This window comes from Gallus gallus, chromosome 7 (assembly GCF_016699485.2).
Source record: "Gallus gallus isolate bGalGal1 chromosome 7, bGalGal1.mat.broiler.GRCg7b, whole genome shotgun sequence".
Classification (NCBI taxonomy): domain Eukaryota; kingdom Metazoa; phylum Chordata; class Aves; order Galliformes; family Phasianidae; genus Gallus; species Gallus gallus.
Window position 1 is genome coordinate 12,137,138 of NC_052538.1, and position 12,965 is coordinate 12,150,102.

The 12,965-nt window shown below is 37.1% G+C and overlaps 1 long non-coding RNA gene across 1 annotated transcript; it reads left to right on the plus strand.

Moving 5' to 3' along the window:
• Window positions 1-222: 222 nt before the first annotated feature.
• Window positions 223-11,299, plus strand: LOC121111273. Its single transcript, XR_005861493.2, has 4 exons — window positions 223-288; window positions 373-496; window positions 4,124-4,346; window positions 6,606-11,299. It is a non-coding gene; the product is annotated as an uncharacterized LOC121111273 (long non-coding RNA).
• Window positions 11,300-12,965: the final 1,666 nt, after the last annotated feature.

Consider the following 12,965-nt stretch of genomic DNA (forward strand, 5'->3'; position numbering starts at 1 on the left):
TTGAAATGTCCAGGATGTCGATGCTTGCAGCATCAAAGCCCAAGAAGAAATGGGTAAGAATGTGAAACTGCAGATGAAAACAGTAAGAATAACAGTCTGTTATCTTCAGAATAGAGATGGCCAGAATAGCAAGGGCCACATTATCTTGAGAAGCAGAAGGAACACGGCCATGCCAGTATAATCCTTGCTTGAACTACTAAACCTCATCAAGAAAAGGAACATGCTAGCTACAGCTACTAGTAGTGGGAAGCTGGTTCTCTGGATACACACATGCAGCATTTAAAAAAGGTAAAAATTAAAAAAGTACTATAGTTGATTTATTTTTTTATGATGTTCCCCCAAAATTCTGACAGAACCCTGCTCTTTTCCCAGTATTTGCAGGTGCTGTGGGTGCTGCTCAAGTAACAAATCTCTACAGTCTGATTTTCTGCGTGCATCCAGCAGAGCCCTGTGCTGATGTTGCTGCCATCACTGCTGTAATCCTATGTTATGAAAGGTAGGTAAAAATGCTGAATAACAGCAGTGTTAGTCAGGGGAGGAAAACCTTGGTGTTTCCATAAAATGCAGCTCTACAAAACAGGAAAAAAATAGAAACTGCTACATCCAATTATGCATTCTGCCTTTTCTCCATAGATAAACTTGGACCAGTTTCCTTGTTCCTTTCCTAATTAGGCATAGGAATGAATCATCAGATATGAAACACACTATCCTGAAAGATTCCTATTTGAGGACATATATAGGATTTGGCACTGACTCCTCATCAGACCCTAAATCAATATCTAAGCATCACTTATTTATTTTAATTTATAAGAAAAACTAGTGTGAAGTGATACCAAAGTATTGCACTAGAGGCTTAGGATGACCCCTGCATTTGAGTTTCCATAGGATATTTTTTTGTTATATAAATAACTGTGTTGGATATGGTATAAATGGATAACATACTAGATCGATATATTACCATCCTTCCCCTAGCCTTCTTGCCCCAGCATTCTAAGCTCATTCTCTTACAAGTTTGATATACAACTTATATAATACCATCTTTTGGCTTTCCCCCAGCAAATGGTCCAGACCCATGGGTTCCCAAATTCTGAAAAGGTCTCTCAGATTTGGTGATTCTCATCACTTACCTACCAAAGACACTGTCTAGTAATATCAACATGGCAGATGTGTAACATCAGAACAAAGTTATTCACTGATCCCACTGAGCATTTTTTATAATTTCTGCAGTTAATTCCTTCAGCAGATTCCTGCTTCCTAAGAAAGCTGCAAGAGGTCTTTCAATTTCCCAGAGATAAAAAAATAATCTGAAGTCAACAATATTTACTAGTTTCCTAGACTCCAGCTGTCAACACAGTAATGCAGTGAATGTTCTAGGCGACTACTACTTCTATTTTGTCAGTTTGGTACACAGGAAAATGAGACCCCATCAGTCTTTCGTAATGTAGAACTCATCCCTCAAACTTTCTGCTTGTTTTCTTGACCAAGATCTCAGTCACAAACCTCTACAACACACACAAAATAAGACAAGCCCCCGCATCCATGAGAGCAAATACTCCACACTTACCCTCACAAGAGCCCCATACAATCTGACCACATGGATTGGTACATCAAGAACCAACACTTGAGGATACGAAATTACACTCTCTACCCTGCTGCTTCCATTCTTCGTTTCGCCCACATGAACTTACGCTTAGTCACCTTTCAAAGACCTTGTTATTTTTTTACGTGCATATGCTCCCCATGATTATCTGGGGTTGCTTATCCCATTGGTTAACCATAAAGTTTAAACACAAATAATTATGGGTTGATTTTATGGAAATGTAGCAGGTTTTGAAGACTTAATGGAAATTAAAATAGCATTATTGTACCCTGCATGCAGCATCTTTGCAGCATACATGATGGAAAAAGTGCTAGTTTTCCTATAGCATATCCCTTTTGCCCCCCCACTCCCTACTGTGGAAAATCCATCCTTTTTCCCCCCTATGATTACTTATAAAACTACTTCTTACAGAGAATTCATTAATTTGCTTTTCTCTAAAATTCCATCACATCTTATGGCTAATAAATGCTCCAACTTTAACCATCTTTCAGCTTCTCCTGCATTATCTTGCTGCAGAAAATATTTACTTACTATAAGCAATTCCAGAAAATTAGCTGAAAGGGACCAATTTTGCTGATAATCAAAGCAATGCAATTACCAAGTTAGTGAGCAAGACCAAAATCAAAAGGAATCACAATTCTGAGTAAATTGGGACTCAGACCAAACCCTCTTCTCACAACAAACGCATGCCTCAAACTTGCATTGTATGGCTGCAAAAATCAAGAGCTTAGTCACAGAAACTGAATTACTCTTAGTTTTTATTTATGTTCCTACATGCTGATGCTGCATATTGAGCTTCCAGTGCAAAAGAACTTCTGAAATAGATACACTCCAAATGGTAGAGATTAAAGCATAAAATAGTAGGGAAACATGACTAAAGACACAAAGCAGATTAATTGCACAGTTTGAAGTACAATCTGACCTCTGCAGACCAAGGTTTTTCCCACTGGACAGTGCTTTCCTGCTTTTACATTAAATTGGCCTCATCCCAGAATTTATGTTGCTCTCCAACACTGCTGCATAATCAATGAAACTTCCATTTACCAAAGAGAGCCTGCTGAGCACAAGATGTCTTTTTCCTTATTCTGACTACTGATAAATCGAGTTTTCGTATAGAAAACTGCATCTTAACAACCACAGCCATTTATTGATTTAGCTGCTTTTTAAGCAATACAACAGCCTTTTATAATATTATGCCACCTACCTTTTTTATGGAGGAAACAATGACTGAATTAATATGGGCATGAAGTATCAGTGTAATTAAAAAACAAAATGAAATCATGTTGAGAATAAAAGCATAGCTGAGTTATGTAAGCTCTTTTGTATTATTTTGCTAAGAAACAACCACAAGAGACCCACGTAATTTTAATCCAGCTCTAGAAGATTGGCCACTCAACAGTACAGTTCAAAATAACAGCCTGTTTTATAATAGCTAAAGAATCACACTATTTTCTTGACCCCAACAGTTTTACCCTTGCCATTCCCACTCTATACTGTAGCACAGTACCCAGACCAGTGTGAAACGGCACTGGTTGCTGTGCAAGAGCTACCATGCTTGAAACCTCTCTCTGATTTCCAAGCATAAGTACGGGTTAGAGCTGCCAACGCGTTTCACTTGACCTTGAATTCTCTGCGGACCCCTCAGCAGCAGGGCCACCTTCAATTTGCCTTCACTTCTATTTTGCTTTCTTTTAGAGAGGAAAATGCTGGCCACAGCTTACTGAGTACTTCCTCTGCACTGCTGGACTACGAGGGAAGTTGCATTTAGCAATTCCTAGTGACTGGCACTTCCTATGTCAGAGCAGCCCTTACAGATGTGGCCATATGACAACAGCCTTCTGTCTGGGCCTAGATAAGCACACAAATTGGCTTAAAGTGTCATTTAAATGCTGGCTTCTGGAACTCTTTTTCATCTCAGACATGTGCAGAGGTAACGAGTTGCAGAGCTGAAACTGGCATCTGTATTGGAAGCATTAATGTGCTTATCCAGTCAGGGTATAAAATGTAATTTGGTTTATATGAACTGTCATACAGCTGAACTGTAGAGCTCAAATTTAAAATATTCATGACCATCCTAGCAGGCTCTTCTTTTTCTTCTTCCCCTCCAAGAGAGCAATGAAGAAACAGTCTCACATTTTCAGATGTAACTATTTGTTTTACAGAGAGAACATCTTTTGTTGGGCTGCCAAGCTTGAGTCATCCCTACAGACTCATTTCTAGAAGAAGCATGCACACAGAACTGACAGCTGATCGCAAGCTATTTCCTAACTTACATAAAGATTTTAAAAGGTTTAAAAGCAACCTAGTAAAATTAAGAAACAGAAACCTCTATAGTGGCAAATATTAATAACAATTATTGCTTTCTGTAGTTATGAAGAAATGTTTTTAATTAACAGTACTACGTCACCGAGGAAGTGATGCATTTAAACTGCAGGAGAACACTCTGAACGTGGAGGTAGAATAACTGTCAGCTTGCTACCGCAGCTTGGGCTGCCCTGCTTGCCTCTCTGCTGTTCCTACCAGGGTTCTGGTGATGGACCCCATGGGACTCATAACAACAGAAAGTGGCACAGGAGCAATGGACAATTTCCCAACAACTTCACCACCAGTACTGCTATGAGCAGAAATGCAACCTACTAGCCACATGAGAGAAAAGAGGCAACAAAGAAGCTCTAGCAGGTGACATGTTACAGTACTAAAGAGGCAAACAGCAGAAGTTAAAGTTGTTACCACCTACAAAGTCCAGGTAAGCAATCTTTGCTTTGGAATTTTTCATTCACTAGAAGTGTAATGGTAAAGTTTCAAGTTAACTACTAATTTGAACCATTAAAGTGATACTCCTTTCATTCAGAGAAAAGGCTATCTTTTTTGATCATGTGCTGAATCTTTAAGCAAGTTCGCAGGATGAATGGATTACTTAATGTACCAAACCGAAAATGCATTCCCTTCCATTTCCTTTGAAATAAAGTTAACACTAGATAGAATAAGGTTCATGCTAAGTCTTATAGACCACAATCCTCTTTCCTGCTAGCCCAGTCAACTGCAACATAAATTCAGTAGCCAAACTGGCCTCAGGTAAAGCTGCCAGACCATCCTGATATCTTTGACTTTCCAGTCACTTTGATGTGAAAAGGCTGCATGTTTACACAGTGATTTTCAGATGTGAAGGCCAATATTCATAGTGGCGATTGGATTCTTGCTTAGAGATAGAAAATATATTTGTTTCACAATTAATAAGTGCTAAAGCAAAATCTGAATACGGAAGCACTGTTAATTATATCAAACCTTTTGATCTACAACGCTACTGAAGGATATCCAAAACTTGACCATATCTGAGAGTTTCCAATAATACTGCTCTATTTAACATGCAGAAATGAAACACGAAACACATGGAAGTGTAGTACAAACACCGTCTAACCTGCCATATCAGTTAGCACGGACACAATTATTCAGTCTCATCATTATAGCGTAAGTTCAGAGCACAGACATAGCTCACACATAGAAAAATAATATTGCGATGACCTTCCTTTCTAACTTATTTTTCTTCAGAAATATCATTAGTATGGAGAGACATGGGGATGGTAACTTAAATCTTATCAAGATAATGTAAAAATACATTGTAGCCTTGAATGTAATTGAACGTTAATTTGAATTTTAACTTTCTTGGAGATGGGAAAATCTAAAATTCAGGTATATGTCTCAAGGAAGAAGTTCATTTCCTTGGTATAAGTTCTAACCAAGAGCATACTCTGAAAGACAACTGTGACAAGAGTTGCCAAATACTTAGCCAGGTCAGCTGGCCTCTCACCATCACCATTGCACACAAGCACATTTTAACATATGCACATAGCATGGAGATAGCACTGCATCAGCCAAAATGGGTCAATATTGTCCAGGTAATCCATGGTGAAGAGAATCACAGAATTGAAGGAGTTAGAAGGGACCTCTGAAGATCATCAAGTCCAACCTCCCTGCTAAAGCAGGTTCCCTGTAGCAGGTCACACAGACAGGCATCTAGATGGGTCTTCTCTCCGGAGAAGGTGTCTCCACAACCTCTCTGAGCAGCCTGTTCCAGTGCTCTGCTATGCTAACAGTAAAGAAACTCTTCCTTGTATTAGTATGGAACTTCCTATGTTCCAGTTTCTGTCCATTGCTCCTTGTTGACTATAAGCCTGCAATAGAATATGTTGTCCACCAGAACACCCAGGTCTTTCCCAGTAGAGCTCCTCCGTTTATTTATTTTTTTTACAGTATGGTTGTCTTTAACTGTGCACAGGGATCTTCCCACCACCTTGCCCAGCAAGCACTTCTGTCCAAATATGAAAGTTAACTGAATATTCAAAAGGCTCTCAGCTCAGGGCAAATAGTAATTAGCATACTGCGCGCCAGGAAGAAAAGGATTAGGCCTTCCCTAGCCATCTGCTGAGTATGCTTTGCCAATGTCAGATGACTGTTTTACTAGATAAACTGCAAGAATACATCCATTTATAATATTGAAATCTCATACTTTTCCATTAAAAATATGATTTTGGCTAGTGCAAAAAGGAGAAGTATAAGTACACCACAGAACAGTAAGACGGAATTCTGTTTTTGAATCCTAAATTTTAACTTGGGGCATACTGACACTGGGGGAAATGTCCACGTAATGCAAGTTTTTAGAGATTTCACAAATCACCCTCAAGACATTCATATTTGCTAAGCAAATACTGATGTGATTAACCATCTCAGTAGGAAAATGGAAACTGGCTTGTTACATGGGGAAAAAGAAAGAGACTTTGAAATTTATTTGGAGAAAGTAATGCTCTAGGGCCTAAGAGGAAGAGAATTAGTGATCCCCTCAATTCCCATTTGTCACACCATTTTTTTCACCACAGTATTTTCAGTTAAGATAACAGATAAGTTCTACTCTGTAGAAGAATAATTCAATTTGCTAGTGGATTTTGATAATATTCTTACATTATGTTTAATTGCAGTCTGAAATCAAACACGCCTGTCTTGTTTTCAGTTTCCTACCAGGGAGAATGGAGCTCCAGCTCTAGATGAGCCTATACCTCTTCAGATGCTGAACTACTCAGAAGCAGGTAGACATCATTACTAAGACACATCTACACCTGACCCTGCTTGGACTTGGGAATTGCTGGGGAGCAGGTACATTTGTATATGCCAAAGAAATCATGGAGAGCTTGGGAGGTGAGACCCATAGCAATCCACCAGCTCTGCAGCCCCTATGCAAGTACCCTGCAGGTAAGCCTTCCTCCTGCCAGGCCTTCAAGCCAAACAGGAACTTAGTGTTTCTCTATCTGCTGCTCCTAAAACAAATACAAGCAGCTGGAGGAGAGGAGATGACATATAACCTACTGCCACTCTATGTCTGAAATCAGGACAGAAAACGCTTACTGGTAAGTTAAGCAAAGATCAGCTTTCCTCTTGCTTCAGTATTTATAGTCTACTAAGTGGATCCTAAAAAATGATTAAAAAGAGAAGAACAGCAAACTTTACCAAGAGCTGCTGAACAGCTGCTTTCAGAATCCGATTGTGAAGTACATTGTAGGGACCAAACCTGGACAGAGCTTTACACCTAAAAAGAATTCTCCCTATCTGCAGTTTCTGTAATTCCTTTAATATCTATACAACAGCAGCTCTACTGCACTTATGTCACAAGAACAAGTCTTCACATTGACACATTTTAAAAATAACTCATGAGTAAGATCTTGTTCTCATTTCTATAAAACCTCTCCTCCCAATGATAAAAACTAGTTAATAATTTAACAAAGTAATTCAAGTGTTCTAAAAATGGCACAAAGCCATTTATATTTAAAGAAAGTGCTCAGTTATAGGAGATTAATCTGTGAGAAAGTACTATTATTTTTTAAAGCAAACACTTTCAAATCATCTGCACAGGCTCCTAACATCACTTGCGTGTGGGTGACTGTTGGCCATTCATTCCTTATCTTGACCACTCTCATATTAGAAAATGATTTCATTGTGAAAAGAGAGGTTGCCTACAAACTAAAATGTGTCTCCACAAGAGGGTAATGCAGTTTGATTCATGCAATTAAGGTCTTAAGTCCATCACATTAACCAGGCTCTACCAAGTCACTCCCTGCAATACTTTTCTTAATCTGAAAATAGGAAAGAATTGGAGATTTTATGTTTCTTTGGCGTATTCTTAAAGATTATCAAGAACCTCTATTTATTTTGAATGCCAATTTTTATGTATTAGTTTCAGGTCACCTAGGGCCCGATTCTAATAAATAGCTAGCAAAGACGAAGTCAAAAGACCAAAGACCATTCAAACATCTAAGAATTAGTGAGCGTATATGTTGATTTGAAACTAAAGTCAAAATTAGTGAGCATTTTCAAAATACTGCTTTTAAGCTTCTTACCTCCCTTTCCCCACCTTTAAAACAAGCATGAGACTTGTTTATCATGAGAAAACATTGCCAAGAATAATAATCAAATAGAAAAGGAAAATGAAAAAAAAAACATATGTGTTTTTGTTGCCTGGTTAGTGCATCCCAACATCCTCTACATTTCACCTTGCAGGTAGAAAGCACAAATATTTTTAAATGTTTTGACTGGCACCTCTGTCCCAAGATTTGTAATAATTTAAGTTTTAACTTGTCTAAATAGTAATAAAATGTTATAACCCAATCTATGAATGCAGAATACTTAGCTCATGGATAACTGAAAGCGAAGCCTGAAAGAAAAATTATGGTTCCAGGGCCAATTTTCTGATTTGGTTTATAAATAGATGGTTTTGACATAGCATTCACAAAAATAAAGCTACAGTTAGCAAGCCTGAGGCAGCTGTGCAGCTGGAAGAAGTGCATACTCTGGCAGCCGATCTGTGCAGTCGCCTATGTTGTGATACATGCTATCAAAACACCAGTTAAGAATACAGCAAGAATTAGCATTTCAGCTCAAGGCAGAGTGACAGGAAACAAACTTTGATTTTTATGTTATCCAATATGTAAACCATTGAACAAAAGCAAGCAAATTAGATTCCTAATTGGAAGCAGCAGATAGACTGTAACAATACAAACATTTTTGTCCTCCTTCATGCAAGACAGGTAAATTAACGTGACAACGTTTTCTGTAGTTGCAAAGCGTTTTCAGAATGATAAATATATGAATTATTTTGCTAGACAGTTGCATCAAATGAACAGAAATATTTTTGGAATCTGAATAGTGGAATGAATACTTCATTGAATAAGGATTCCTATTTAGGAAATGATCTAGATATTTCTGCAACTGGAGGTTTTTGCACTAACACCAGCTAATTTCAGACCAACCATGTGGATTAATATTGTGCCACAGCTGGAGCAGTCTGACAGTCTAAAGCAGTAGAAAGCTTTAAAGATGTGAGTGGCAGCTTAGAAGCAGGACTCCCAGAACTAATGGAAACCTGCTGGTAATCCCTAAATTGATTTAAGCTCCAACTTATTGCATTCATGTTCTATTACCCTCTGCTGAACAGAGCAGATACGGCAAATCTGAAGTTTAATTTGTATAAAATTAGGACCCACATCCAAAGTTCTGAAAGCCTCAGTTACTTCAACATAATAATTTGTTGATCCATCTTTGAATGAAACAGTTCCTGGCCAATAAATAAAGCCCAGCGCATGCTTAAATTTGAATGGATAAAGCCTTGATGTCAGACAGTGAATATCACGAAGGCCTTTTGTGCTATATTCGAAAATCTTTTTCATTAAGAAAAATATTTCCTTCCCCTTTACTTAGCATCTCTTCATTCTTTTCCAGCATAGTAAACACACTTTGCGCTCATAGAAGAAACATTTCATGTGTGCTGATAGAATATTACAAGGTTGAGAAAGAACAGATATACTTCCTCACACTGTTCACTAGTCTTGAGCAGTTTGAGATCCTATGTAACATTCACTTTACATCAACAGCATTAAGTTTGAACGTTTACTCAAATAGAAATTTAAAAATAAAGAAAAAAGCATCAACATTTAGCATGTAAATACTCCAGAATTCATTATCTAGAAACAAAAATGTGCACTTTTCTTGAAAGCACAAACGTGAGAAATGGGTATGACTGACAGTCCACTTTGAAGAATTATAAACATGAAACAAAGTTAAACATAAGGTTATAAACCTGCACTGAATTTCACCACTCAGTCCTTTCACATCCACATACAGACTGAGCATTTGGACTGATAAGACAAACCCACAACTTTAATACTGTGCATAGAAATTCCAGAGGAGTATGTGTGAGCTGGAAGTCAATGTCCTTCCTCCCCTCTAGATGTAACTCAAGAGCTTAGTAAGAAACATACAGTATGACGACAATGGATTCACAAGCAAGCTCTTTGAAATATGTCAATTCTTTCCCATTATAAAGTTGAGAATCACTAACATATTTACAAAGCAGAAGGACAGTACTACCCTCCTACCAAGGACAGACCAAGAACTTGAACTGATGGTACCAACATGCCACCATACACAAACAAGAAAATGAAAACAAATCCCCATTGTAAATTCAAATATAACAAGAAAGACAATACAATTACATGCTGTGAATGTAAACTCAGCGCTCCAATAGAAATTTATCTAGTTTTTGCTCATAACAGATTTAGAAGAATGCAATGGAAAAATGCACTGATCTGTCCAGTATTACTGGCACAGCTGTTCTGTAGCACTTTTGTTTACATCCCTATCTACTGAAGTAGATATCACCGGTCCCGCTTAACACAGCTTGCCTTTTTGCACCACTGTACCAATCTGCTTTGGAAAAAGCAATGGCAGCGCAAGTCAGTAAAGGAATTCTGTTTTAAACCACCTCCCACAAGCCATTCTCATCAGAAGCTATTTAATCTGATTACCAGTAGCAGAAAGTCAAAATATAATTTCCTTACAAAGGTAAGTGTGACCTTACAGAAGAAACAAGTAAATACAGATAGAGTTTTGAGCTCTCAAAGCTCAAAACAAGACCCAAAGAAACAAGCCATAGCGAGTTGCCCTGAGCATTATATCTGCAAAATTTCATTAAATTTAATTAACACAAAGCCAGTTAGAACGAAATATTAGACATAAGGCAAAGCAAACCAATACAAAAATCTCAGGCAAAAACAAATGGTTCTGTGAATCTGGAGGAGATGATAGGAACACAATGCTTGCCAAAATACAACTGTCAGATTTAATGACAAACATTTTTGACATATAAAAAGCATCACAGTCCATGTTTCTGCCCCCTTCGTAAGACTCACATTCTTAAAGGAAAAAAAAATGAATATGACTTTTTAACCAATTCTCTTCTGTGAATCAAAATTTTTGTTTTCTAGCATGCTCTAAAGTCATATGAAATAAGGGAAAACAGAGGACTTGACCCTGGCTGCACAGGAGAGCTGAAAAGGATGTGGTAGCCAAAAGACACAAACACTACAAGCATATGTGGTACTTGGCCCTCTTTTAAAATTTTCTTGAAAAGGCAGAGGTGTACGAAGACAAGCAATAGCTAGACAATTAGTATATATATGTGATAAAGACAAATGACACTAATCACACTCTAATCTCTAAGAAAATAAAAATGGAGAACTCTGCATTGCAGATGGAATTCTTTTTAAAAAAGGGAGGACTGTGAGAGAGAAAAAGTGCAGGAAAAAAATAAATACTAATTTAATCTTTTGTTATAGAACTGTCTGTAAAATTGGAAGTAAAAAAAAATGTTATTTACTGTTTTGTTACTGTGTTATCTCTTAAGTTCTAAGAAAAATAAAAAAAAAAAGGACCTGTGCTTACCAACACATTTCACAAAACTCTGACATCTAAGGAAAGAATACTGAAGATAATTCTGGATAATAGTGAACACTTAAGTATTCTTGTGTGGTATGAACATTAACTAACTACTAGGTGAAAATACAGACTCTGACTCCAACTTTATCCTGCCCCAAATTCAACCCAGAACTGCAATATATTGGCAGTAACCCAAGAAATGACAATTTGCTAAAACAGAAGGGAGAATGAAAATATTAGACATTCAGAAATCTAAAGACATGAAATACCTGTTGCAAAAGCTCAGTATGTTTACTTTTAGTTGTACAAAGATTGAGTCTAATGCCACTGAAAAGAAGAAAAGCACAGTTTCCATCATCTTTTGCTCAACTGATTAGTCACTACTCAGAATTTTAACAGAGCTGCTTCCAGCATTTGAAAATTCCTGCCAGTAGCCACATACTGCCTTAGAACTTCTTCATTATCCATTTTCTTCTAAAAGAAATGGGTGTGCAACCTTTGTTATACTCCTTTCTCCCCTATAGACAGTTAGGGAAAGGACCAGAAGTTTTTTTTTTTAAAAAAAAAAAAAGAGAGAGAAAAAAAAAGAGAGAAAAAAAAAAAGAGAGAAAAAAAAAAAGAGAGAGAAAAAAAAAAAGAGAGAGAAAAAAAAAAGAGAGAGAAAAAAAAAAGAGAGAGAAAAAAAAAAGAGAGAGAGAAATACTATCCATGTTTTAAGCAAATAAACATAAGATGCCAGGAAAAAGAATGAGGGAACATGAACTGAACTATGACAGAAAGTAAATGGATTTTGACGGTTATTTGCAAAGGTTCAGGCAAAACAAATATAAATGTTATTATTTTTTTTTAAAGGAAAGTAAAAATACTGATTATTCATTGGTTTCATTCCTATCTCATCCCTCACAACTGTAAGTTTTACTCCTCATTTCTACCTCTAATCTCAAAAAAGCAAGTTAAGCATGTGCATCACATCCACAAGGGATGAAACATGTCCTGAGGACTATAAGCCTATCCGCTTTGCTGTTAGTTCTTACAGCACAATCTCCAGGCCAGCAGGTACCTCCACGCATGAGCTAACAAGAGTACATTCTGATTCTGCAACTTTTTTACTCAGTGTTAATAATGACTATGGTAGAATATAACCAGTATTTTCAGGTGCAGCAGAGCTAACGTCAATGCAGTGTGACACAATAAATATGGAAACCTGACCAGCTTTAACACCTTAAAGGACATTTTCGAGGATGCAAGAGATTTAAAAAAGCCTATTCACAAAAGCTAGTACTTGGGAAGAACTGCTTTTCAGTATTCCTTAAGGAAGGAACTCCAACAAGAAAGCCTGGATTTAAAAATCAGTGACAACTAATATAAGCTATGAGCGATTACATCTCATCAAAAACACTGCTTCACTTCAAGAAAATCTTTACATCTTCCAGAGCCAAAGAAATTATTTTGTATGTTAAACCACTAAGGACTCCAATGAATCAAAAAAAAAAAAAAAAAAAATCAATTTCATCATAATTCTCAAATATTCCTTCAAACTGATTCCAAATTCCTTCAAAAACAAAAAATAAGCATGACCATATAGTAGGTCAAAGTACATGCAAAC